The sequence below is a fragment of the Chlorocebus sabaeus genome, chromosome 9 (assembly GCF_047675955.1).
Source record: "Chlorocebus sabaeus isolate Y175 chromosome 9, mChlSab1.0.hap1, whole genome shotgun sequence".
NCBI classification, from domain to species: domain Eukaryota; kingdom Metazoa; phylum Chordata; class Mammalia; order Primates; family Cercopithecidae; genus Chlorocebus; species Chlorocebus sabaeus.
The window spans coordinates 69,964,556-69,988,045 of record NC_132912.1 but is presented as its reverse complement, the minus strand read 5'-3'; the positions used below and the strand labels follow the sequence as shown (position 1 = coordinate 69,988,045).

At 51.5% G+C, this 23,490-nt stretch overlaps 1 protein-coding gene across 4 annotated transcripts in view; it reads left to right on the top strand.

Annotated features, from left to right (window-relative positions):
* The window catches only part of PALD1 (phosphatase domain containing paladin 1), a 109,360-nt gene that overhangs the window by 15,287 nt on the left and 70,583 nt on the right, over nt 1–23,490 (top strand). For 2 of the 4 annotated variants that reach the window (XM_007963160.3, XM_038009106.2), the window contains exon 1: nt 3,967–4,261. The exons of 1 other annotated variant lie outside the window; for it this stretch is intronic. The gene's annotated coding sequence lies outside the window, so the exon portion shown is untranslated. Of the gene's footprint in view, nt 1–3,758; nt 3,846–3,966; nt 4,262–23,490 lie in introns of those variants that run through there. One more of the 4 variants, XM_007963162.3, reaches the window with a different exon arrangement.

The following is a 23,490-nucleotide window of genomic DNA, read 5'->3' as shown; positions in this document are numbered from 1 at the left end:
TCTTGTGTGTGAATTTGGGAGTTGGGGGATGTAATCCTTAGGCTTAGACCCAAAGAAGGGTATAACCAATTAAATGAATAATCCTGCCCATAGTATGATGCCGATAACCGAACATGTATCCTGTGCCAGGCGGGGGTGCTTGGGTCCCAGTGCCTGGCAGGGAAGGGAGGGGAAGGAGTCCTGAGTGGACAGAGATCCCATGGGCAGATAAGGGAGGAGTCCAAGGCAAATTGCCTGGAGGAGGAACCTGAACTCAGGCTCCAAACACCCCTCTGCCCTGGCAGGTTCAGGGCTAGGTCATAGTGTGAGCTTGGGTGGCAACAGTAATGACAGGAACAGCTGTCATCAGTAAGTACTGGCTGAGTGCCAAGCACCTTTTATCCTCCAGACTTTCCCAGGAAGCAAGAACTGCTCTTCGCATCATTTTACAAATGAGGAGACTTGGAGCAATGTGGTAACTTGTAGCATGGGGTCACATGGTGGTAAAGTTGCTGTGGCTAGATGCAAGCCCAGCTCTGCCCTGCTTAAAGCCCTTGTCTTTAGGATTGCACACAGAAGGGGGCCGAAAAAATGGGAGTGCTGGGTGCTGGAGATGGGGCAGTGGGCCTGGAAGGGCAGATGGCAGACAGGGGATCTGTCTGTGTGGGGACTCAGGCATCAGGGATGAGTTTGCCTGAGGCTCAGAGACCACTGGGCTCAGGGGGAAATCGTAGGCCCCAAAACTCCCACCCTGGAGGGTGCACATGATTCCTGTTCTTGGCAATAATGCAGTTACAAGGAGCAAGGCCAGGCCAGCCCGTGTTCTGATGTTGTCCACTCCTCAGGCCCAGTGTTCCCCAGCTGTGGCAGATGTCAGGGGAGTGGGGAGTAGAGAAGAGCAGCTAGGGCCTGTTTCCCGTCGTTGATCAGGATTCATCTTTGCTGGTTTGAATCCAGCTCCTCTGCTTTCCAGCGAGACATTTGTGCCTGTCAGGAAATAATTTTTGGTTTAAGCGTTCTCTTGAGGGAATCTGGGGTTCCCACAGCTCATGTTTCTGCCCAGGGACTGAACTTGCGAGCTCTCTCCTGAGAGCACCAGCACCTTGCTTGGGCTGACGGGGCAGTGGACGGCCACAGGCGAGTCTGTCGGGGTGTGAGTAACAGGTTACTTACATTCTTTGCAGCAGCAACTCGTCTGGTTTTGGACTATGGCAGGTGCTTTGTGTGTGTGCTACACGTAAACACACATACACCCATGCTCACTCATAAAGCCACACTCGCTCCCACTAGACACTTGCACAAACATGGATCCCTGCAAATATGAGTTCACATACGAACAACACAAGCATGATAACATGGTGTCTTGGGCGCTTGTGTGTGTGGGAGGTGGGTGCTGGCAGTGCTGGTGGAGTGCTGGGTGAGTGAGGGTCAGTCCCGACTTCTCTCCTTCCTGAGATCCTGGTCTGGGACCCATGAATCTTTTCTCAGGGGATTTTGGGCTTCTGCTCTGAGCTTCCAGATTTCTCAGGAATCTTCTGCTGCAGTTTGAGCCGCTCAAATGGGCTCAAGTGAGAGCTGGCTCGACTGATTCTTTCTTTCTGCCTGGGGCTGGGGAGACAGCAGAGTGCCTTCTCTTGGGTGTACCCAGGGCTGCTCTGTGGCCTTCAACATTCAGTCCTTGTTCCCCTCCCAGGCCCAGGGCGGGGCAGATCTGACTGTGAATCTTTCTTGTGGTTGCAGGAACTCTCCTAGCCCCATGGCCAGCAGACGGCCAGGGCTGCAGGACTTGCTATTCTGAGTAGGGACTTGGCAGGCCCTCTGCGGGGGCTGGTGGTGGGCTGGTGAGGCTGGGCACTGTGGTTTGGATGCAGTCTGTGGCCTGACCCCGAGGAACCTCCAAGCCCTCAGCCCCCTACCTACCAGCTGAACCCTGAGGCTGTTAGAGCCAGAAGGGTTGTGACTGCAGGCTTTCCTGAGAACATCTTTGTCCTGGGCTTTTCTGCTTGGTTCAACAGGAACACCTACTGTGTGTGTGGTGAGTACAAATGAACATATGAAGACGTGCCAGGCACTGTGCTGTGGACCAAAAGACAGGTCAGGCACAGGTAGGACATAGCTTTTGTTCTCTGGGAGCTAGAGAGGCACACAGTCATGGATCCCAGCATCTGCCGGACAGGGGGTGAGGTGAGGGGAAGCAAAGTGTGTATATTTGTATGTGTGTATGTGCATATGTGTATGTGCTATGTTTGTGTATGTATATATATCTGCACGCATACCTATATGCATGTTTATATATGTATATATGTGCGTTGGCATACATATATGTGCATGTATGTGTATACATGTGTGCGTATGCATGCACATGTATGTAAATGTGTATTTTGCATCTGCTCACACACATGCCTGCCCCTGCCTTAGTCCTGACCTAGAGGAGGGCATTATCCTGGAATGCATCCTCAGGATGGCAGGCTTCAGTTGGGGAGTCTGGCAGGGGGCAGGATGGGATACGGGGCTGTGGCAAGAAGAAGAAGGAAGGAAACTGTGGCCCAGGATGGAGTCCTACAGTGTGCCACACATGATGCCTGGACATTACTTGCCCAGCTCACTGGCTTCTCCAACACCTCTTTGAAGGAGGATGAAGCCATCTTATGGATGCAGAAGTTGGGAATCTGAGAACTTACATCACTTTTCCCAGACCACACAGCCAGTAAATTGTGAGCCACTTTGAGCCTAGCTCTGCTGAACTCTGAAGGTCAGGTCTGTTTCCCAAGGCCACTATCGGATTTTCTCTGCTGCTTTGGGTGGCGCAGGAGGAGGTATGGAGCTGAGAGCAAGTTTCCCTGGGCCTGTTTCCTCATTTATTAAAATAGGGATCAGAAAAGTATTGACCTTACAACATCGCGAAGCACTTAAGAGCTAGGTGCTGGGGACATGGTGAGACCACCACAATGAGTCATTTCTCTTGTCTTCAGTTATTCTTAGGGGTCATGGGGAATGTGTTCCCCTCTCCCAGCCCAGCACTCTCCAGCCTGACAGAGGTGGTGCCTACACTGCCTTCATTCTGGGGCAACCCCAGCTCGCCCAAATCCCGCACCGTCCCGAACGGGGGTGAGGCACGTGGTAACAGGTGAGAAAGGATTTCCCGAGTGTGGAGCGGCGAGAGGGAGGAAGTGACTCACCAACCACAACAAAGCCCATCTCTCCGCGAGGAAGCACCAGCCAGCGAGGAGTGAACGCACGCAGCGCTAGTCCGCGCGGGTGGGGTGAGGGGTGGTGGGGCGCAGGCCTATGGTGCGGGTCACTGCCTGAAACCGCATGATGGGGTGGGGGCAGAGGGACCCCTCTCCATCCAAAACTCTGCTCTGCCGTTCCCCTTTCGCCTCTGGGGGCCGAGGGGCGCGTTTACTTAGGACCCCGGGGCGTGGGAGGAGCCCCTGCTTGGGAGGACAGTCTGCTGTTTAGGGGCTCCCCTTCGACACCTGGGAGGCAAAAGTCCAGGGCGCACTATCTTCTAGCTCCCGTCGCACAGCACAGCGAGGCCAGCCTGGAGCCCACGTGCTGGGCTCGGTCCCGCCGAGGCTCGGTCTGCCTGTAAAGCAGAGAGGGGCGAGGAAAGCCAGGCCAGCTGGTCTCGCGGGTAGCCGGCGTCCGGGACGGGGTGTGGCGCCCAGAGCGCTGCTGCCTCTCGCAGCCAGGAGGCTGGATGTAGGGTTTGGGTGTCTTCCAGAAGGAGCCGCACTAGCGACGAGGGAAGAGGAACTGGCTTCCCGAGCAGTCTCCCCCGCCCCAAACTTTTCCTCCTCGCGGAGGGAGGAAGAGCGGCCGGGGAAGGTGGGGCCCGCGCCCGCCCGGGGACCGCGGCTGGGGTGAGTGTGTCTTTAAATCCGAGCCCCCCGCCCCTCGCGGTGCGGCCGGGGCTCGCGGTCCGGGCGGGGGCGGACGCGGTGATTGGCGGCCTGGCCGGATCCGCCCCTCGGCGCTGGGGACGCGGGGCGCAGGGCGCGGGGCAGCAGCTCGGCGCGCAAGGGCCGGGACGCTCAGCTACCGTTGCCGGTGAGTGCGGGCTCCCTCTCGCGTGGCCTCGCCGGGTCCGCCTGGCCTGCCCACCTCCGGAGCCGCCTCTGCCCCCGCATGGGCTGGGGAAGTTGGGAGGAGCGAGCCAGAGCCAGAGCCAGAGCCCGCGCCGGGCGCGCCCCGCCGCTGCCTGACTCGGCGCCCGCAGTCCGGGCGCAGCGCGCCTGCAGTAGGAGCACGGATGCCCCCCGGAGCCGCGGGCTGGCAGGTACAGACGTGTCCCAGCCTAGGGCTGGCGAGGGGCGGGCAAATCCAGAATCCCCCGGCACCCCCCATTCCGAGGCTGCTCCAGACACCAACTCCCCATCCTCTGGGGAGGTGAGGTCCTGGGCCTTCACCCAACACCAGCTCGGTATTGGTCGCTGGGAGGCAAGAGGGACTCACAGGGAGCAATTGCTGTGTGGTTCTGTGTGTTGGACCTTGGGCTACCCCCTCTCCCGAGTTTCCTGGTTTTGGTGTAGGCATGGGCTGGCGACAATTCCACTTTTCATTGCCAGACCTGGGAGCACGGCCAGGAGCTAGGGTTCCCCGCGAAGTTAGGGGGAGATTGGGGAGAGGGAAGCCGCTTCATGACCGTGATGGGGTGCTGGGACTCATCGCTAGGGGGCGTGAGGCCCGCAGATCCAGGATGAGTCCAGAAGTCTCAGCGGGCACACGCTTTGATTCTTGGCCCAGCCTGGCCCTCTTCCTCTGTAGGCCTGGGTCTCCGAGGAGAGTACATTTTTCAGTTTCAGAGGGTTTTCCTGAAGGGGCAGTGACCTGTCAGAGAGAGAGTGGCCTATGGGAGACCAGCAGCACCCGGCTCCTGAAGGTGGCCGGAATGGTTGGAGCTCTTTCATGTCTCTTGGGTTGTCAGAGATGGGAGTAAAGCTTCATGGCCCCGGGAATATTCTGGGCATCGCTACTCTCCCAGCCAGAGGCCCAGGCACCAACTCCTTAGCTTCTGGGTAGAACAACCTGAACCCAGTGGCTGAGCACCTCTTAAATGCCAGGCAGGGCACTGGGCCATGCCCCTGGAGTGTGCGGGTGGGGGAGATTTGGAGGATTCTGTCCTCAGGAGGCTCAGCCTCTGGGGGGAAGACAGGACATAAACACACAAAGTTCACTGATACAGGGTTTCGATACCAGTCCTGGACTGGTGATAGTGGAAAGCCAAGAGGCTACACACCATTAATTGCTACATGAGTAATACAGGCTGCGAGACTGCCAGGGCAGCAGAGATCCAGTTCCATGCAAGCAAGCAAATGTGCTGAAATGTTCCAGCTCCATGCCCACCCTTACTTATTACCCTGCTCCAAGGGCAGGGAGCAGCAGGGGCGCTGAGGAGGTTCTCTTGCACCCATCCCCACCCACTCCCAGGTTTGTTTGTTTCCTGCTGGTGGATTTCTGAAGTAACCCATTTGGTTTCTTGGCTTGGACTGAGCATGGGACTCTCCTAGTTGCCCTGTGGCTCCTGGGGTTTGGGGTCTAGAGCCAGCCTTGTAGGAGGTTCAGAGACAAACAGGAGGAAGTCCTCACTTCCTTTCTGAAGAGCCTCCATCGCTGGGGGTTGGGGGTAGGTTGGGAGGCTGGCAGGCACTGGGTCAGTTTCCTGTGAGTGCAGACAGACCCCAGGTGGTGCATGCACCCCCCCCTTCCCTGGCCAGTGTTGGGGGTGGGCACAGTAGGGCTCAGGTGACTTGAGGTGGGTGGTTCCTGGCACAGCTCTGACCTCACTTCTGTGAGGCTCTGCTGTATCTGGGGCCCTGCCCCCTCCCTCACTGTCCCTGGCAGGTTTCTGTTTTTCTGGAACACTTTGTGGAGGTGGCAGTGTGCTCATGCTCGTGGCCTTGGGTGCAGTTCTGGGAGTGGGAGTTGCTGAGCTCACCCGAAACTCTTGGCTGGCACTGTGAGAACTTGTGTGAACACACTTGCCTGCCTCAAAACAGGTGGTGCACAGACGTGGGTTACCCAGGCACCTGTGGGGGATACCCATGGGGGCAGAGACGTGAGTGCACGTGTGTGCTCAGGTTTACAGCTGCGTGGGCAGAGACATAGAGGAACTGGATGCATATGTACATGAGGACAGACACAGTAGGATGATGGGGGTGAGCAAACTACCCGGGGACACAGACGTGTGTGGGGACAGACATGCATGAATGCATCAGCGTGGGCCACGTATGGGCTGCAGACATGTACATAGAAATATACCATCGCTGGGATCTGAATCTCCCCATGTGGGAGGCAGACATGTAAGTGGACAGACATATAGGTAGACCCACCAGAGCACAGACAGGGATGGGAACCGACATTCCCAGACAAGACTTGGAGCCACAGGGAAGCCACTCAAGTACCTGGGCAGAATGGAGTTGGCTGTGAGCTCCTGAGGGGCACAGACACATATGCTTGCCAGAGCCAGCTGACAGCAGAGGCCCGGAACCAGACACAGGTGGGTTCTGAGAGGTGGGCCGAGGTGCGCGTTACCTGGGTATCACCCTTTCCCTGCGTGACACAGTGCCCGGGAGTGGTCCTGTTTGGGGTGGTGATGGTACCGGTGCTCTGTGGTGGAGTTTATTTCTAGACTCTCACTTTGGGGTTTGAGGACCCCCAAAAGCTCAGTCTCCTGTGTTTTCCTCTGAGAGTCATTTGGCCTCTCCACCTCTGCATTACAAGGCTGGGCTGTGCCTTAAACGCCAGCAGGTGCTCTTTGAATTTTGATTCTCATCTTTTCTGGGTCTCCAGAGGCTTCCTGAAGTGAGGCTGTGTGGCCTGGGTGGAGTGCTCCAGCTATTCTTTGCCTACCAGAATAGAGGAGGAACTACCTGGGGATTCTCCTGAACGCAAGCCTGCGGGTCTTTGACAGGGATGGGAGATTCCCCCAGGGGAGAGAGAGAGCACATGCGGCTGCATCTGTGATAAGAGCCACTGCCCTCTGGGGCGGGCTCCTTCTCCGCTAAGCCCTGGGCTTGCACAGGGAAGGAGTCCGCCACCTTGCTATGCTCAGGTCTACCTCTGCCCAACCTGGCACCTGAGAGCCAGCCCAGATTCTAGATATGGTTTGATACTAATGCACCATGTAACCTCCAGCAAGTCAATTAACGTCTTGGTTTCCTCATCTTTAGAGTGGGGCCACTAACCTCTACCTCCTTGTGGGTTCAGTGGGAGAAAATCAGTGCAAAGCATGTGGCCCAGTGCATGGCATGGAGTGAGTGCTCAGTTGATGTCAGGGTGGGGGCCTTTGATTATGAGCCGTCCCCTGTGGCCAGGACTCTGCAGGGCTTCCTCGGCAGCTGGGTGCATGGCCCTGGGCCTCTGGGTGAGTCCTGGAGCAGGCTGGGTGGGCCAGGCATCTCTCATGTGAAAGCTGGAGGGCTTTGTCCTCAGTCTGTGCCCAGTCCCTCCTTAGCCCTGTGGGACCTCCATACATGGGGTCAGGAAATGGCAGTCTGGGCAGGCGTATGGAAGCTTGGGCGTCCTGCCTGCTGGGCCTCTGGGAGGGGAGCCAGTGGTTTGCTAAGAATAGTCCCGAATCATGGCTCTTGCCTCCCAGAGGGCAGCCCAGCCGTGTGCCACCCCTGTCTCGGGCCAAGGCACTTGCAGATGGGCTTTTTATGTTTCCTGTAACTGGTGCTCAGCACAGGATTCTGCCTGGGAGCAGCCAGCTTAGTCTGGGAGGAGGCTCTGTTTGCCTTCCGAGGCTTTTGACTGGGACCTGGGGAAAGAGAAGGTCTGGAAGCACTGGCCTTTATAATCCCCGAGTTCCTCTTCCACTCAGGGCTTTTCCTGACACATCTGCCTTGACCATCTTCCTACCTGCAAATAGACCTGTTGTGATTAAGAACACTGGCTCTGGAAAGAAACCACCCGGGTCTGAATTTCTGCTCCCTCCCTCATTAGCCGTGTGGCCCAGGGCAAGAAACTTAACCTCTCTGTGCCTCAAGTCCCTTGTGTCACAGAGTTAAGGATAACAGCTCCCTTATGAAAATGTCACAAGGATGAAAGGAGGTAATCGCAGAGAGCCCCCAAGGCACTGGCTGCTAGGAAGTACTCCAGAAACATTAGGTGCTTCTGTTGTTACCATGATATTACTCTCTCAGCAGAGGCCAGGGTGCTCAGCACAGGACCAGATGGTGGGAAGGGACCAGAGTGGCATCTTGATGTGGGTTCCTGAGCTTTTTGGCCCTGGGTTCAGTATGAGGTGCAGGGGCTTCGAAGGTGGATTAAACTCAGTCCCCACCAGGAGGTGAGCAAGGTACATGCAGACACCATGTCTGGTTCTGTGATGGGGTCTGTGCTAGTTATGGTTTGAGCCGGAGGGAGGGAATGGCTGGCATGGGGTGTGTGTGATACTTCACGTGGGCTTTGAGGGATGGCCAGGAGTTTGCAAAGGGGGAGGGCAAGGCTTCTGCAGCAGAAAGAGCAGCGTGGCAGAGGTGTGACAGCCTTGGGAAGCGTTTTGTATATTTCCCATAACTGGCATGTGGGCTGGCTTTGGCTTTAAGGGGTGCGCCTGCTTGGGCTGAAGCTGAGCACTGATGAGAGAGGCAGGTGGGGTGTCTAGCTCATCTGCACACCCGTGGAAGGCAGTAGGGAACATCTTTGGGAACTGGGTGTGTCACTGCCAATGCTTTGGGCTCCTAGGGAGTTGGGGCTTTCAGAAATTCCATGAGGAGGGAGGATGTGGTGCTTCGAGGGCTGTGGGTACCCTGGGAAATGGCCAACAGGCTGGGTGTGGCCCATGGGTGGGGAGAGGGGTGGGTGCCCTGAGATGACCTGGGACCCTGCCAGCTTCTGCGTCCTGCTGAGCCCCAGGCCCTTCCTCTCTGCGGGCTGTGCCGGCCTCTGTCTGGCCTTTCCAGAGTGGAGGCCTGGGACGCTGGGACATTTTTTGAAGATTCTATTTAGAAAGCATAGAGGGGACTTCTCCCCTTTTCCTTTTCCTGGAATGGAGAATCTCCTGAAGGAGTTAACCCCTTTCCTGCTGGTCACAGAGTGGCCCGTGGATGTGTCCCCCACTTTTTTTAGGATCACTATTTTATCGTTGCCCTTTCTGTTATGAGGGATGTGTACATCAGGTGCTGAAAGGTACAACACATTCTGCAACTGAGCGCCACCTTCCGAGACTGAACCGGCAAAGGAAGTACACTGAGCATCTGCATCTGGCAATATATTTTTTATTTGTTTGTTTGTTTTTTTGAGATGGAGTCTTATTCTGTTGCCCAGGCTGGTGTGCAATGGCACGTTCCCAGCTCACTGCAACCTCTGTGTCCCAGGTTCAAGTAATTCTCGTGCCCCAGCCTCCTGAGTAGCTGAGCTTACAGGTGCCCACTACCACACCCAGCTAATTTTTGTATTTATTTATTTATTTTTTTGAGACAGAGTCTCGCTCTATCGCCCAGGCTGGAGTGCAGTGGCGCGATCTCGGCTCACTGCAAGCTCCGCCTCCCGGGTTCACACCATTCTCCTACCTCAGCCTCCCGAGTAGCTGGGACTACAGGCACCTGCCACCACACCTGGCTAATTTTTTTTGTATTTTTAGTAGAGACAGGGTTTCACCGTGGTAGTCAGGATGGTCTGGATCTCCTGACCTTGTGATCTGCCCGCCTCGGCCTCCCAAAGTGCTGGCATTACAGGCGTGAGCCACTGTGCCTGGCCTGTAATTTTTGTATTTTTAATAGAGATGGGGTTTCACTGCATTGGCCAGGCTGGTCTCAAACTCCTGACCTCAGGTGATCTGCCCATTGTGACCTCCCAAAGTGTTGGGATTATACGCATGAGCCACCATGCTCGGCCCCAATATTTTTCTAAAAAAAGACTAAAATGGATTTAAATTGATTAGCACTGTTAAATCACATCTAATATTTGATACTACATGATTTAATATAGCTGAATGATGCAATGATGGAAAATGTGTTTACATCAAAGAATACAACCAAAATGAAGATAGCAAACAAAACCCATATACTTTTTTTAAATAGGAAAATGCTTTTGAAGTATACACGTAACCGCCCATTCTTTTCTTTTATTTATTTATTTATTTATTTATTTTTGAGATGGAGTCTCACTCTGTCACCCAGGCTGGAGTGCAGTGGCGCGATCTTGGCTCACTGCAAGCTCCGCCTCCCGGGTTCAAGAGATTCTCCTGCCTCAGCCTCCCAAGTAGCTGGGACTACAGGTGCGTGCCACCACACCTGGCTAATTTTTGTCTTTTTAGTATAGACAGGGTTTTGCCATTTTGACCAGGTTGGTCTCAAACTCCTGACCTCAGGTGATCTGCCTGCCTTGGACTCCCAAAGTGCTGGGATTACAGGCATGAGCCACTGTGCCTGGCCGAAACTGCCCATTCTTTTAAAGAAAATCTACTGCAAGCAAAGTTATCAACCTTTAGAAAATATACACATAGCATTGCTAAGCATCCCCCGTTCCAATATGCATACTTGGAAAATACAAAGTTAAATAGTAAACAATAGGTGAGCTTCATATTTGTAAGAATATGGAAAGAAATCCCATTTTTAGCAGTGTCGTATAAAGAACTGTCTTTTCATGTGAAATTCATGAATTGTCCTTCTGTTGGGATCATACTTCACAAACCACCATGTTTTTGAGATGAGATTACAGTGCGAGATAGAACATCTTAGCAATGTTACCTTATTATTAAAGTTAAATTTTTTTTAAACTATTTTTCAGAACACCTCCCTTAAGTATGTAGGATTCATTTTTTAAATTTTTCCTAGAAAAAATATACAAAGGAGAGGTATGTTTATTCCCTGTTATACTTCTGGAAGGCACTTCCATGGTGGAGAAAGGGCTTCTTTCTCTTCTGTTCACTGATTGTTTTTGTCCTTGGTGTGTGTTAAGATGTAAGATTTCAGGTTAGTTGTCTGAGCAAACTTTTTTGTTGTTGTTTTTGAGACAGAGTTTCGTACTTGTTGCCCATGCCGGAATGCAATGGTGTGATCTCAGCTCACTGCAACCTCCACCTCCTGGGTTCAGATGATTCTCCTGCCTCAGCCTCCCAAGCAGCTGGGACTAAAGGTGTGTGCCACCACACCCGGCTAATTTTTGTATTTTTAGTAGAGACGGGATTTCCATGTTGGCCAGGCTGATCTTGAACTCCTGACCTCAAGTGATCCACTTGCCTCAGCCTCCCAAAGTGCTGGGATTACAGGTGTGAGCCACCATGCCCAGCCACAAACTTCTTATTACAACCACGGAAGGGGCACACATGGGTCCTGTCTCTGGTATGGATTCACACACATGTGCGCAAATTGAAGTCCAATAAAAAGTGTTTCCCGCAGACCCACCGTGTGCCATGAAAGAGCTTCTCTCCAGCACAGACTGGTTGGTGTCGTTCTGGTTTTGAGCTCTCAACAAGAGCTTTGCCATGTTCTTCACAGATGAGGACTCTGGGACTGTGGCTGTGCAGATGTTTTCTCATAGCAGAGTTATCTAAGAACATCTTTGTGCTCCCTTTATGAGGGCAAGCTGTTGTTCTTGGAGCATCATTTTATTTCATTTTTCTTGGCTTCATTCTAGCCAGTTATGCCCATTGTTTAGGATTTGAGAGGTTACTGCCAGGTATTCCTCCAGGAGGAAGTTTCAGGAGGCAGGCTATCTTCATTGGTCAGTCATTCAATCACTGTTGACATATCAAGGTCAATATCTTTTTTTTTTTTTTTTTTTTTCCCTCGGAGGACCACATGGTGACCAAGAACTTGCCTTCCAGGTTCTTGATCTGCACCTGCTTCTGCTCCCACTTCTTGTTGCCTAGGTTGGCGCCATTAACCACCCACCACATTTCTGCTTTGACGTCTGCCCTGTAGTGACTGAGCCCTTCATCCTGGGACCATTGAGGTTGGTGCCAACCCCTGCACTTCCCAGGGACAGCCCTCTCTCAGGGCCCCGGGACCCTGGTTGGCAGGGCCTAGAAGGCTTCATCAGCCGGTCAGGCACTGTGGCTCACACCTGTAATCCCAGCACTTTGGGAGGCCAGGGCAGGTGGATCGCTCGAGGTCAGGAGTTCGAGATCAGCCTGGCCAACATGGTGAAACCCCATCTCTACTAATAATTCAAAAATTAGCCAGGTGTAGTGGTGGGTACCTGTAGTCCTAGCTACTAGGGAGGCTGAGACTGGAGAATAGCTTGAACCTGGGAGGTGGAGGTTGCAGTGAGCCGAGGTCGCGTCACTGCAACCCGGTCTGGGCAACAGAGTGAGATTCTGTCTCAAAAAAAAAAAAAACACAAAACCCAAAAAACTCATCAGCCTGATCCGAGTGGTGGTTTAGCTTTGCCTTGACCATCATCTTCAGGCGTGCTCCCTCCCTTCCTCCCGAGGCAGCCCTGTCTGCTGGAGCACAAGGACTTCTAGAGTTTCCCTGCAGGTGTTACCCTGCTGGCTCACCCCAAGGCCTGATGGGAAGCTGATTTCTGAATGCCTCAGAGAGAAGGGCCCGCCATAGAGACAAGCCCCAGAGTTGCAGAGCCCTTTGGGGAGGTGTGGAGTAGTCTCTGCTCCAGGGGGCTCTGAACTGGGCCCTAAGGCATCAGGTAAATAAGCCCTGGGCTGCCTTTTGACTGTCCCTCTGAGCCTAGTTTTCTCACCTGCATAATGGGTGTGGACATTTTCCCCTGCCTATCTTTAATTGTTTTTTTTTTTTTGAGACGGAGCCTCCAAAAAATTGCCCAGGCTGAAGTGCAGTGGCATGATTGCCGCTCACTGCAAGCTCCGCCTCCCTGGTTCACGCCATTCTCCTGCCTCAGCCTCCCGAGTAGCTGGGACTGTAGATGCCCGCCACTACACCTGGCCAATTTTTTGTATTTTTAGTAGAGATGGGGTTTCACCATGTTAGCCAGGATGGTCTCCATCTCCTGACCTTATGATCCTCCCGACTTGGCCTCCCAAAGTGCTGGGATTACAGGTGTGAGCCACTGCGCCCGGCCTAATTTTTTGTTTTAACTGAGGTGAAATCCATTTAAGTAAAATAAACCATTTTAAAGCCCACAATTCAGAGGCATTTAGTATAGTCACAATATTGTGCAGCCACTGCTTCTATCACATTCTAAAACATTTTATCACCCCAAAGGAAAATCCTGTATCTATTAAGCCGTTACTCACCATTCCCTTCTCTACCACTGTACTTTTTTTTCTTTTAAAAAAAAAAAAAAACAGTTTTGTTGAGATATGTACACCATAAAATCCACCTGCGTGAAGTGTGTACTTTGGTGAGTATTGGTAAAAGTCATGGGCGTGCAGCCACCTCCTAGACAAGTCTGGCAACATTTTCCATCACCTAGAAGGGCCCTATGTTCCCTTGTAGCCGGTCACCATCCCACCTTGGGCCCAGGCCCACTCGTCTACTTTCTGTCACTCACTATGATTTTGTTTTTTCTGGATTTTTCACATACATGGACTCATATAACAGGTAGCTTTAAGTGACTGGCCTCTTTACTCAACATGATGTTTTCTGAGATTCATCTCTGTTATTGAATGATTTAATCAGTTCCATTTCTTTTTTATTGGTGAGTAGTATTCCAGTGTGTGAGATATGTTAAAAATAGTGTAAAATTTCTCTGTTTTTTTTTTTAGAAGGGCCTTATTCCTATTGCCCAGGCTGCAGTGAAGTGGCGCAGTGTTAGCTCACTGCAGCCTTAACTTCCTGGCCTCAAATGATCTTCCCACCTCAGCCTTCTGAGTAGCTGGGACTACAGCTGTGCACCACCATGCCCGGCTAATTTTTGTATTTTTAGTAGACACGGGGTTTTGCCCTGTTGCCCAGACTGGTGTTGAACTCCTGGACTCAAGTGATCTGCCTGCCTTGGCCTCCCAAAGTGCTGGGATTACAGGCGTGAGCCACCATGCCTGGCCTAAAATAATCTTCACAAAAGATTCAAGTAGTAGCTTCATAGAAAGTAAAATGTCAAAGTCCCCTTTCCCCTCCTTCCCCTCTCTCTGGTCCCCGGAAGTGACACTATCAGCAGTGTGCCGAGTGTCCTTTGGTCTTTTTTCTGTACCTCTACATGAATTTGTGTGGTTTTTGATTTTCGGGGTAAGCTCAAACTCAGTCTATGGCTGTGGGGCCTGCTTTCATCCGGCCGTGTATCATGCAGAGGGACCCCAGCACTGCCATGGGAGTTCTGAGCATGTGTCCTGAGCTGGAGCCCGGCGAGGCTTTGGGAGAGATGGGAAGAAGCCTTCCTGGAGGTGGTTAATGTAGAGCAGGTCCTGGAGAAGGGTGGCATTGGATCAAACAGCATCAGTGTCCAAAACAGCCTCTGTGGTGACCCGTCCTGGTGGTCTGGGTGGATGTGTCCTCCTGCTGCTTCACCACTGACCCCAACTTGGCTGCCACCGGTGGGGGCTTTTTCCCGTCTCTATGAAGTGTCACTGGAAGGAATAGGTCCAGGACAGGGCAGTTTGTTGGGTTGACAGAGGAGGGACTCTTGGGAAATTGCCCCTTGCCAAAGTCTCTTTAGGCAGCTTGTAGGGGCCTCCCAGTAGCCATCTTGCCTGGCCTGCATGGGTGGAGGATGGGATGCCTGTGGCCTCTGAGGAAGGGGCTGCCTAGGCTCAGATTTTCACCCTCCTGGCTCCACCCCAACCCCAGCCAGTGAGACCCCAGCCAGTGGGGTCCCAGGGGCTCCAAGTCTTATGTCATGCTGCTTTCCTTGATGCTGCCGTCGATGTGTAAATGAACCCCATCCCCTGCATCCTAAAGTTGGTTGTTTTCATTGTTTTTAAGTCTTTCCTAACTTAACAGTTCAAAGTAGTGCTTTAATTGTAAGACATGGGTTCCAGGAGATAGGTGAGCCACCTGCTCACCCAGGATGGGGTTATCTTGTGACCTGGGGTCCCATCCTGGGCTCAGGAGTCCTGTAGGGGGAGGGGGAGGACCTGGCAGGGAGCTCTGTGTAGGTGGGTTTGTGGATGTCTCCCTTTCTCCAGCTCAGCGCTGCTCAAATGTGGGTAATACATGGACTCCCAATTCACAGCCCTATTGAGATCTAATTCACATGCTGTACAATTCACCCATTTAGTAGGTTTTTTTTTTTTTTTTTGAGATGGAGTCTCGCTCTGTGGCCCAGGCTGGAGTGCAGTGGCACGATCTGGGCTCACTGCAAGCTCCACCTCCCGGGTTCACGCCATTCTCCTGCCTCAGCCTCCCCAGCAGCTGGGACTACAGGTGTCCGCCACCACGCCTGGCTAATTTTTTGTATTTTTTTTTTTTTTTTTTGAGACAGAGTCTGGCTCTGTCGCCCAGGCTGGAGTGCAGTGGCCGGATCTCAGCTCACTGCAAGCTCCGCCTCCCGGGTTCACGCCATTCTCCTGCCTCAGCCTCCCAAGTAGCTGGGACTACAGGCGCCCGCCACCTCGCCCGGCTAGGTTTTTGTATTTTTTTAGTAGAGACGGGGTTTCACTGTGTTAGCCAGGATGGTCTCGATCTCCTGACCTCGTGATCCGCCCGTCTCGGCCTCCCAAAGTGCTGGGATTACAGGCTTGAGCCACCGCGCCCGGCCTGTATTTTTTAGTAGAGACGGGGTTTCACCATGTTAGACAGTATGGTCTGGATCTCCTGACCTCGTGATCCACCCGCCTCGGCCTCCCAAAGTGTTGGGATTACAGGCGTGAGCCACCGCGCCCAACCATTTAGTAGCTTTTAATACATTCAAAGAGTTGTCGTCTCACCACAGTTTAATTTTACGACATTTTCATCAACCTCAGAAGATACCCTGTACCCATTAGTAGTCACTCCCCACCCCCAGCCCACTAGCATGCTCTCTATTGCTATAGATTTGCCGATTCTAGACATTTCATATAAATGAAGTCATATAACATATGGGTTTTTTGTAGACTCCCTCTTTCTCTCTCTCTTTTTTTTTTTTGAGACAGTGTCTCGCTCTGTTGCCCAGTCTGGAGTATAGTGGTGTGATCTCAGCTCATGGCAACCTCTGCCTCCCAGCTTCAAGTGATTCTTCTGCCTCAGCCTCCTGAGTAGCTGGGATCACAGGTACTTGCCACCATGCCCAGCTAATTTTTGTATTTTTAGTAGAGATGAGGTTTCACCATGTTGGCCAGGCTGGTCTTGAACTGCTGACCTCAGGTGATCCATCTGCCTTGGCCTCCTATAATGGTGGGATTACAGGTGTGAGCTACCGCGCCCGGCCCTCTCTCTCTCTCTCTTTTTAAAGGTCTCACTCTGTTGCTCAGGCTGGGGTGCAGTGGTACAGTCATGGCTCACTGCAGCCTCAACCTTCTGGGCTCAGGTGATCCTTCCTTCTCAGTCTCCTGAGTATCTAGGACCACAGGCGTGTGTTTAAAATTTTTTTTTTTAATAGAAACGAGGTCTTGTGTTGCCCAGGCCTTGAACTCCTGAGCTCAAGAGTCCCTTTTGAACAACAACAACAAAGCCCTCACTTGCTGATTGACATTATTCTTACTGTACTATAACTGAAATGTGTATAAGACCAGGCATAAACACCTTAGACTTAAAGTTTTTACAAAACTATTTTAAAAACCAGGAAATAGTAGTAAAACCAGAAAGCCAACTCATTTCCAGTGAACAATGTGACTTTAATTGGAAGGATGTTAACTGCACCTACACTGCCAACCTTGGGTTGATGGAGAGAACTGTGCCCTTGGACCTCTCCTGTGTCCCCTGCCTCTGTTTCTTGGGCCTGCTGTACAGGAAAGTACTAATAATGTTGGGCTGATGGGACGGTTTGGGGTAATCAGACCTCATATTTAAGCCTAGACTGCACGTGAGCAATCCCTGAATGTCTGTTTTAATAGGGCATCGCCTGATACCTGGAAAGCTGGCTTGTTTGATTGAAGATAAGCATGGCATAGTGGCATTATTGAAATCTGCTTGTAGTGGCTCTTAAACCCAGTTCTTGTAGGAACCAGGAATTTGGCACAGAGATAGGCTTTGCTCAGTTCACGCAGATGCTCTCAACATGCACATGGTCCTGACTGCTAAGAAGCTGGGCCTTTGAATGGGCACCTCCAGGCTGCCATGGGCTATGGGGTGGCTCTGTTCTTCCTCCCCACCCCCTTTTTTTCCTATTTGAATCACAACCTTTTTTGGGCTGCGTGAGATGATACCATTTGGCCTTCATGGAGAAGGAACTGGATTGTAAACACAGGAGCAAACTTGAGGCTCAAATTGTAGGGCACTGCTTGCTTTTGAGATGATTATTCAGAGGACCAGGGGATGCTCTCATTACTTTTTGAAATTAACATTAAAAATAATGCTTTTAAAGTGTACAATTCAGTGGCATTTAGTACATTTGCAATGTTGTGCAACCATCACCGCAAACATTTCCAGTTCCAAAACATGTTCATCACCCCAAAAGGAAAACTCCATCTAGCCATTAAGTAATCCCTCCCAGTTTCCCCTCCCCCAGCCTTTGGCAACCATGGATCTGCATTCTGTCTCTGGATTTACCTATTTTGGATAGTTTGTATAAGGGGAATCATATCATATGTGACCTTCTGTGTCTGGCTTTTTTCACTTAGCATAGTGTTCAGGGCTCATCTGTGTTGTAGCAAGTATCAGTCCTCCATTCCCTTTTATGGCTGAATAACTTTCCATTGTATGGATAGGCCACACTTTGTTTATTCATTTATTGTTTGATGGACATTTGGGTTGTTTCCACTTTTCAGCTATTGTGAATAGCTGTTTGGCTGCTATGAATGTTCATGTACAAGCATTTGTTTGGATACTTGTTTTTGATTCTCTTGGGTATATACTCAGCAGTAGGATTGCTTGGTCATATGGTAAGTCTTTAACTTTTTGAGTTTGATGTTCTGGGATTAGTGGCGATGGTTGTACAACTTTGTGAATATACTAAAAAACATTAAGTCATATACAGACGGTCTCTGACTTACGATGGTTCCACTTATGCTTTTTCAACTTAATGATGGGTATATCTGGATATAACTCCGTGGTAAGTCAAGGACCTCCTTACATCCTGCGATTTGTATCACTCTACCGTTGTAAAGTTGAAAAAGTATAAGTGGAACCATCGTAAGTCAAGGACTGTCTGCTGTGTTAGCAGAATTAAATACGTGTTTGACTTTTTTTTTTTTTTTTTGGAGACAGTGTCTTGCTCTGTCACCCAGGCTGGAATGCAGTGGCGCGATCTTGGCTCACTACAGCCTCTGCCTCCTGGGTTCAAACGATTCTCCTGCCTCAGCTTCCCGAGTAGCTGGGATTACAGGTACCCACCACCACGCCTGGCTAATTTTTGTGTATTTAGTAGAGATGGGGTTTCACCATGTTGGCCAGGCTGGTGTAGAACTCCTGACCTCAGGTGATCCACCCACCTCAGCCTCCCAAACTGCTGGGATTACGGGCATGAGCCACCGCACCCGGCCTTGACTTATGATATGTATAATTTATGATGGGTTTGTCAGAATGAAACCCCATGGTTACATCAAGGAGCATCTGTACTTTAAAGCATGAATTTTATGGTATGTGAATTATATCTCAATTTAAAAATTTCACAGATCCCTAAGCAGGCATTCATGGAGTCTGGATTGAGTCGTGTTCTCAGTTTTGGCAACCCAGGGTCCTGCATCACCTTTTGGGAATCCTGGGGTCTCCCTTGGTGGGTGAGGACACTGTGTCTCCATAGTCCCATTTTTGGGGGTAGTCGGTGCGAGCTGTAGGAAGCAAATGGGCTCACTGGCTGCCTGCCCCCCTACCTTGGCTCATTCTGGCCCTTTCCAGCTGCTGCTGCTGCTTCCTTGTTTTGAGTCAGGGCTTTGCTTTGTTGCCCAGGTTGGAGTGCAGTGGCATGATTGCAGTTCACTGCAACCTTGAACTCCTGGGCTCAAGTGATCCTCCCACCTCAGCCTCTCAAAATGTTGGAATTACAGGCATGAGTTACCACTTGTAGCCTGTTTCTGGCGCCTAAACAAGAGGTGCTTACTGTAGAACTGTTTCCTTAGTTTCCCCACCCGTGAAGTGGGTCTGTGAGCAGCCCAGCCATGGCCACAGCCTGGGCTCTGCAGACAGTGATGTCTGTTGCAGGTCAGACATGCCGCGCTGACTTCCTCTCCGGATCCTCTTTTCCTCTGTCTTTTGTGTTGCTTTCCACAATGGCCTGTGTGAGCCTCAGGAGCAGTTCCTCTTTTGCGATGCTGCTTCCTTCTAAGATTGCAGCTGAGGGCGGCGGTGGCCCCCTTCCCTTGTCTGTCTGTTCAGTCCTCACTGCACACTCACTTCCCCCCAGTCTGGCCCATCTCAGTTGGCAGCAACCCCATGCTTGTAGGTGTCCAGGCTAAATACTGCAAAACTGTCCATGGTTTCTCTCTTTCTCTTACACTTCAGAAAAGACGTGTCAGGAGGTTCACTGGCCTCACCTTCAGCATGGATGCAGGATAAGCCATGTCTTCACCCGTCCTCCGCCGCTGGCCCCACCTCCAGCATCACCTGCACTGTTGCAGTGCCACCTGATGTTTCTGCTGGTTTCGGCCCTTTTCCCCAACCAACTCTTCTAACACAGCAGCTAGCAGACCTTGTCAGAACTTAAAACTCAGGTCAGAGCACTTCTGTGTTCCAAGCTCCCTAGGGGCTCCCTGTATCCTTACAGTGAAAGCCAGTGTCCTTACTGTGGCTTCCAGGATGCCGCCATCCAATACCCAGCCTCATGCTCACCTTGTCGCAGCCCCACTGGCTGGCTCATGACTCTTTCAGTACCCTAGGATCACCCCACCACAGGACATTTGCATAGGCTAGCCCCGCCACCTGGGGTGCTTTTTCTCCAGAGAGGCACAGGGCTGCCGCCGCGCCACTTCCTTCAGGTCTTTACTCTCCTGTGAGGCCTCCCCTGCATACCTTGTCTAAACTTTCACTTCTTGCCTGCATCTCCTTGTGTACTATTTAACTAATTTATATAGTTTATTTCTGTGTCTCTTGCTAGGTTGCATGAGGCAGGGATTTTTGCTCTGTATTTCTGGCTCTTAGAACAGTGCCTCACACATAGGTGGTGTCCCAAAAATGTTCGTAGGATGGCTACAGGAAGAGAGAATGTATGAGCCCATTTTACAGATGAGAAAATGATCCTCAGAAAGATGGAGTGGAACCTGGTCTCTTGACTCCCTGCCCAGGGCTCTCTGGCTGAACCACAGTTGCCACCACCTCTTCCCCATAACCCTGACTCCAGAACAGCCATGTGAACCTTGTGGGTTTGAGCGTTCAGAGCTCCCTTAGAAGTTCCCCTTGTTGTGGGGTAATTATAGAACTGGAAGCTACCTCCAGGCATTTGCATGGAAAGGATGGTAAGAGCCTGCTCCTGTGGACAGGGGCTGTCTCTGTGTGAGGCACTGGGCTTGGCAGGTTACAGGGATTTCTCAGTTAAGCCTCACAGCATCCTGTGGAAGGGGACTGGTCATGTCTCCCATTTTGCAGACAACGAAGTGGGAGCTTTTATGTGGGCAGAAATGAAAAAGATTGGTAACATGTTGAACTAGGCAGGATGTGGGGAAGCTGGCTTCCTTAAGCATGAAGCAGCATTAGTTGCTGCATAAAATGCAGCAACCTTTTGGAAAAGTAATTTGGCAGTATCTCTGAAAGTTGTTTAAGTGCACATTTTTATCTCAGCCTCCCGAATTCTGGTAACCTGTCCTAAAGAAGTAAACTATCAGGATGCAAGGCTGTGTGCACAAGGATTTCGCAGCAGTAAACCGGAGACTCGCTGTCTCCTTTCAGTTCTGTGTTTTTCCCACCGCAGGGCATCTGCATGGGCCATTCCCTCTGCTGCTGGGCATGCTTCTTCACATGGCCGGGGCCTTTCTGTCTTCATACGTCAGCATAGGCTTTCCGTGACTGTCATATCTGGAATATGTGCTTTCCCTATCTTCCCCATCTTCTAGCTCAGCCTCAGCCCCTGGTAGCCCACATCACAATGTATACAGTGTATCATAATCGTGTCCCCGGGTGGACTCCCTCCCTCTCTTTCTCTTGTTGGAAGATCTGTTCCATGAGGGTCTGGGTCTGTGCCTGCCTGGTTGACAGGGTCAGTACTTCGCAGCTGTTTGTTGAATGAGTGGTGATGCAATGAAATGACTTGCCACCATTAAGCAGACGGGGTTGGAATTACCTGTATAGGCTGGGAGGGGTGTTTGTATTAAAACACTGGTTTTAATACAATGGTGTTGGAATTACCTGTATTGGCTGGGAGAGGTGTTTGTGTTGTCTTGTTAAGGGCAAAAGCTTTTGCACAAGGAAGCTTAAGAGGTAGGCTTGAATGGGGATGGGAAGGGCATAAGCATTTTCTGTATAGACCTTTGACTTGTGACAGTAAGTACAAGTTACTTTTGTAATAAAAAATCTTGTAGGCTGGGTGTGGTGGCTCATACCTGTAATCCCAGCACTGTGGGAGGCTGAGACAGGAAGATCACTGATGCCCAGGAGTTTGAGTGGAGCCTGGGCAGCACAGTGAGATCCTTGTCTCTACAAAAATAAAAAAAATTAGACAGCTGTGGTAGTGTGTACCTGTAGTTCCCCAGATACTTGGGAGGTTGAGATGGGAGGATTGCTTGAGTCTGGGAGGTCGAGGCTGCAGTGAGTCATGATCATACCACTGCATTCCAGCCTGGGCAACAGAGGGAGACTCTCTCAAACAACAACAACAACAACAACAACAACAACAACAGCAACAACACCTGGTTAACCAACAACAAAATTTAAAAAAAGGGGAAAAAAGTATCCCATTAGGGAGTATCAGGACTTGAACTCTGGTCTTTCAGACTCCCAGCCCATGTTCTTGCCCATAACCCAACCCTTGCCATATTTCCACACACAACCTCTTAGTATAGCCTCACTGCAGTCCTCAGAGGAAAGCAGAGGATGAGTTATTAGCTATTTCTATTTTATTTTGTCAATTGAGATCTAATTTCCAGATGGTGAATCAAGGCATAGCTTGATGAGTTGCTGCGGTTGTATCACTTGTGTCTCCCTACCCAGATCAAGGTGTAGATTTCCAGTGCCCCAGAGGTTCCCTGGTGCCCCTTCCCAGTCCTTTCCCCCACCCTCCCACCCCTGCAGGTGGTCACTCCCCTGACCGCCTTCCCGAGGATCAGTCCTGCCTATTCTTGAACTTTGTACAAGTGGACTAATATGGTATGAGCTGCTTTTATCGGGTATCTTTCATTCCACATCAGCCCCGAGGGAGTCACCTGTGTCACTGCAGGTATCAGTGGTTTGTTCCTTTCCTTGCTGAGTAGGGTTCCTTGGTAGGGACAATTTGCTGATTCTTGTTCTTATTGTTGGGCCTTTGCCATGTTTCCATTTTTGGTGCTTGTGGATAAAGCTACTGTGAACATTTTTGTGTCTCTTGACGAACATGAACTCCCGCTTCTCTAGGATGTAGAGCCAGGTGCGAACTGCTGGGTGCTGGGGTAGAATCCTCCTTTCACCAAGAGGGAGACGGAGGAGGTTCCAGAGGGTCTGAGAGAGGAAGAGCCTTGCCCAGGGTCACATGGTAACTCGATTAGCTTGTCTAACCCTCTTCCTCCCTTCACCTTCCAGTCTTACCAACCTCCCACCCCCAGCTGCAGCCTCATGGGAGAGTGGTCAGGCTGGAATTGGGGGTGAGGAGCTTCTGGAGGGCCGTATTTCCAAGTCTCATTTCACTGGGTGTACCCACGAAGCAGCAGTCTTCTCTGCCTTCCTCGCCCGTCTCCTTCCCCATCCCTGACTCCAGGGAGAGTGGCTGGACTGCAGTTTGCCCTGTGTGGTGGTTGGTGCTGGGAGAGATGAGGAGGGCTTGCTGTTTGTTGGATGTTGGTGCTATGGGCTGGCCAGGCACAGACCCCGATCAGCACGTAGGGGCTGTACTGGCACCTTGAGCCTGGGACGGTGCACATTCGTGAATGAAGATCTGAGCAGGGCCCTGCACACACCTTCCACTCATGCATGCTCCTGGCTCCTGGCGGGTGCAGGTGTGCACAGATGCCTCGCTCAGACCCAGCCTGTCTGGGGCCAGTGCACGCCTAGCCACGAGGCTGCCAGCTCCCTGACCCGAGGTCGCGTTTGGGTCTTTCCTCAGCGCCTGTTGCACAGCTCTCCTGACTGTGCCAACTCTCTGGGTGGTGATGCCTTTAGCTCTTTCCATATCTGCTCCATCTCTCCATCCTGAGCTTTGCAGGGGTGGAGATGGAAATGAACAGAGGCATTAAAAACTTTTTTTTTTTTTTGAGACAAAGTCTTGCTCTGTCACCCAGGCTGGAGTGCAGTAGTAGCATGATCTTAGCCCACTGTAACCTCCGCCTCCTGGGTTCAAACGATTCACTTGCCTCATCCTCCTGAGTAGCTGGGACTACAGGCGTGTGCCACCGTGCCTGGCTTATTTTTTGTGTGTGTGTGTGTATTTTTTGTAGAAACAGGGTTTCACCGTGTTACCCAGGATGGTCTTGATCTCCTGACCTCGTGATCCACCCACCTCGGCCTCCCA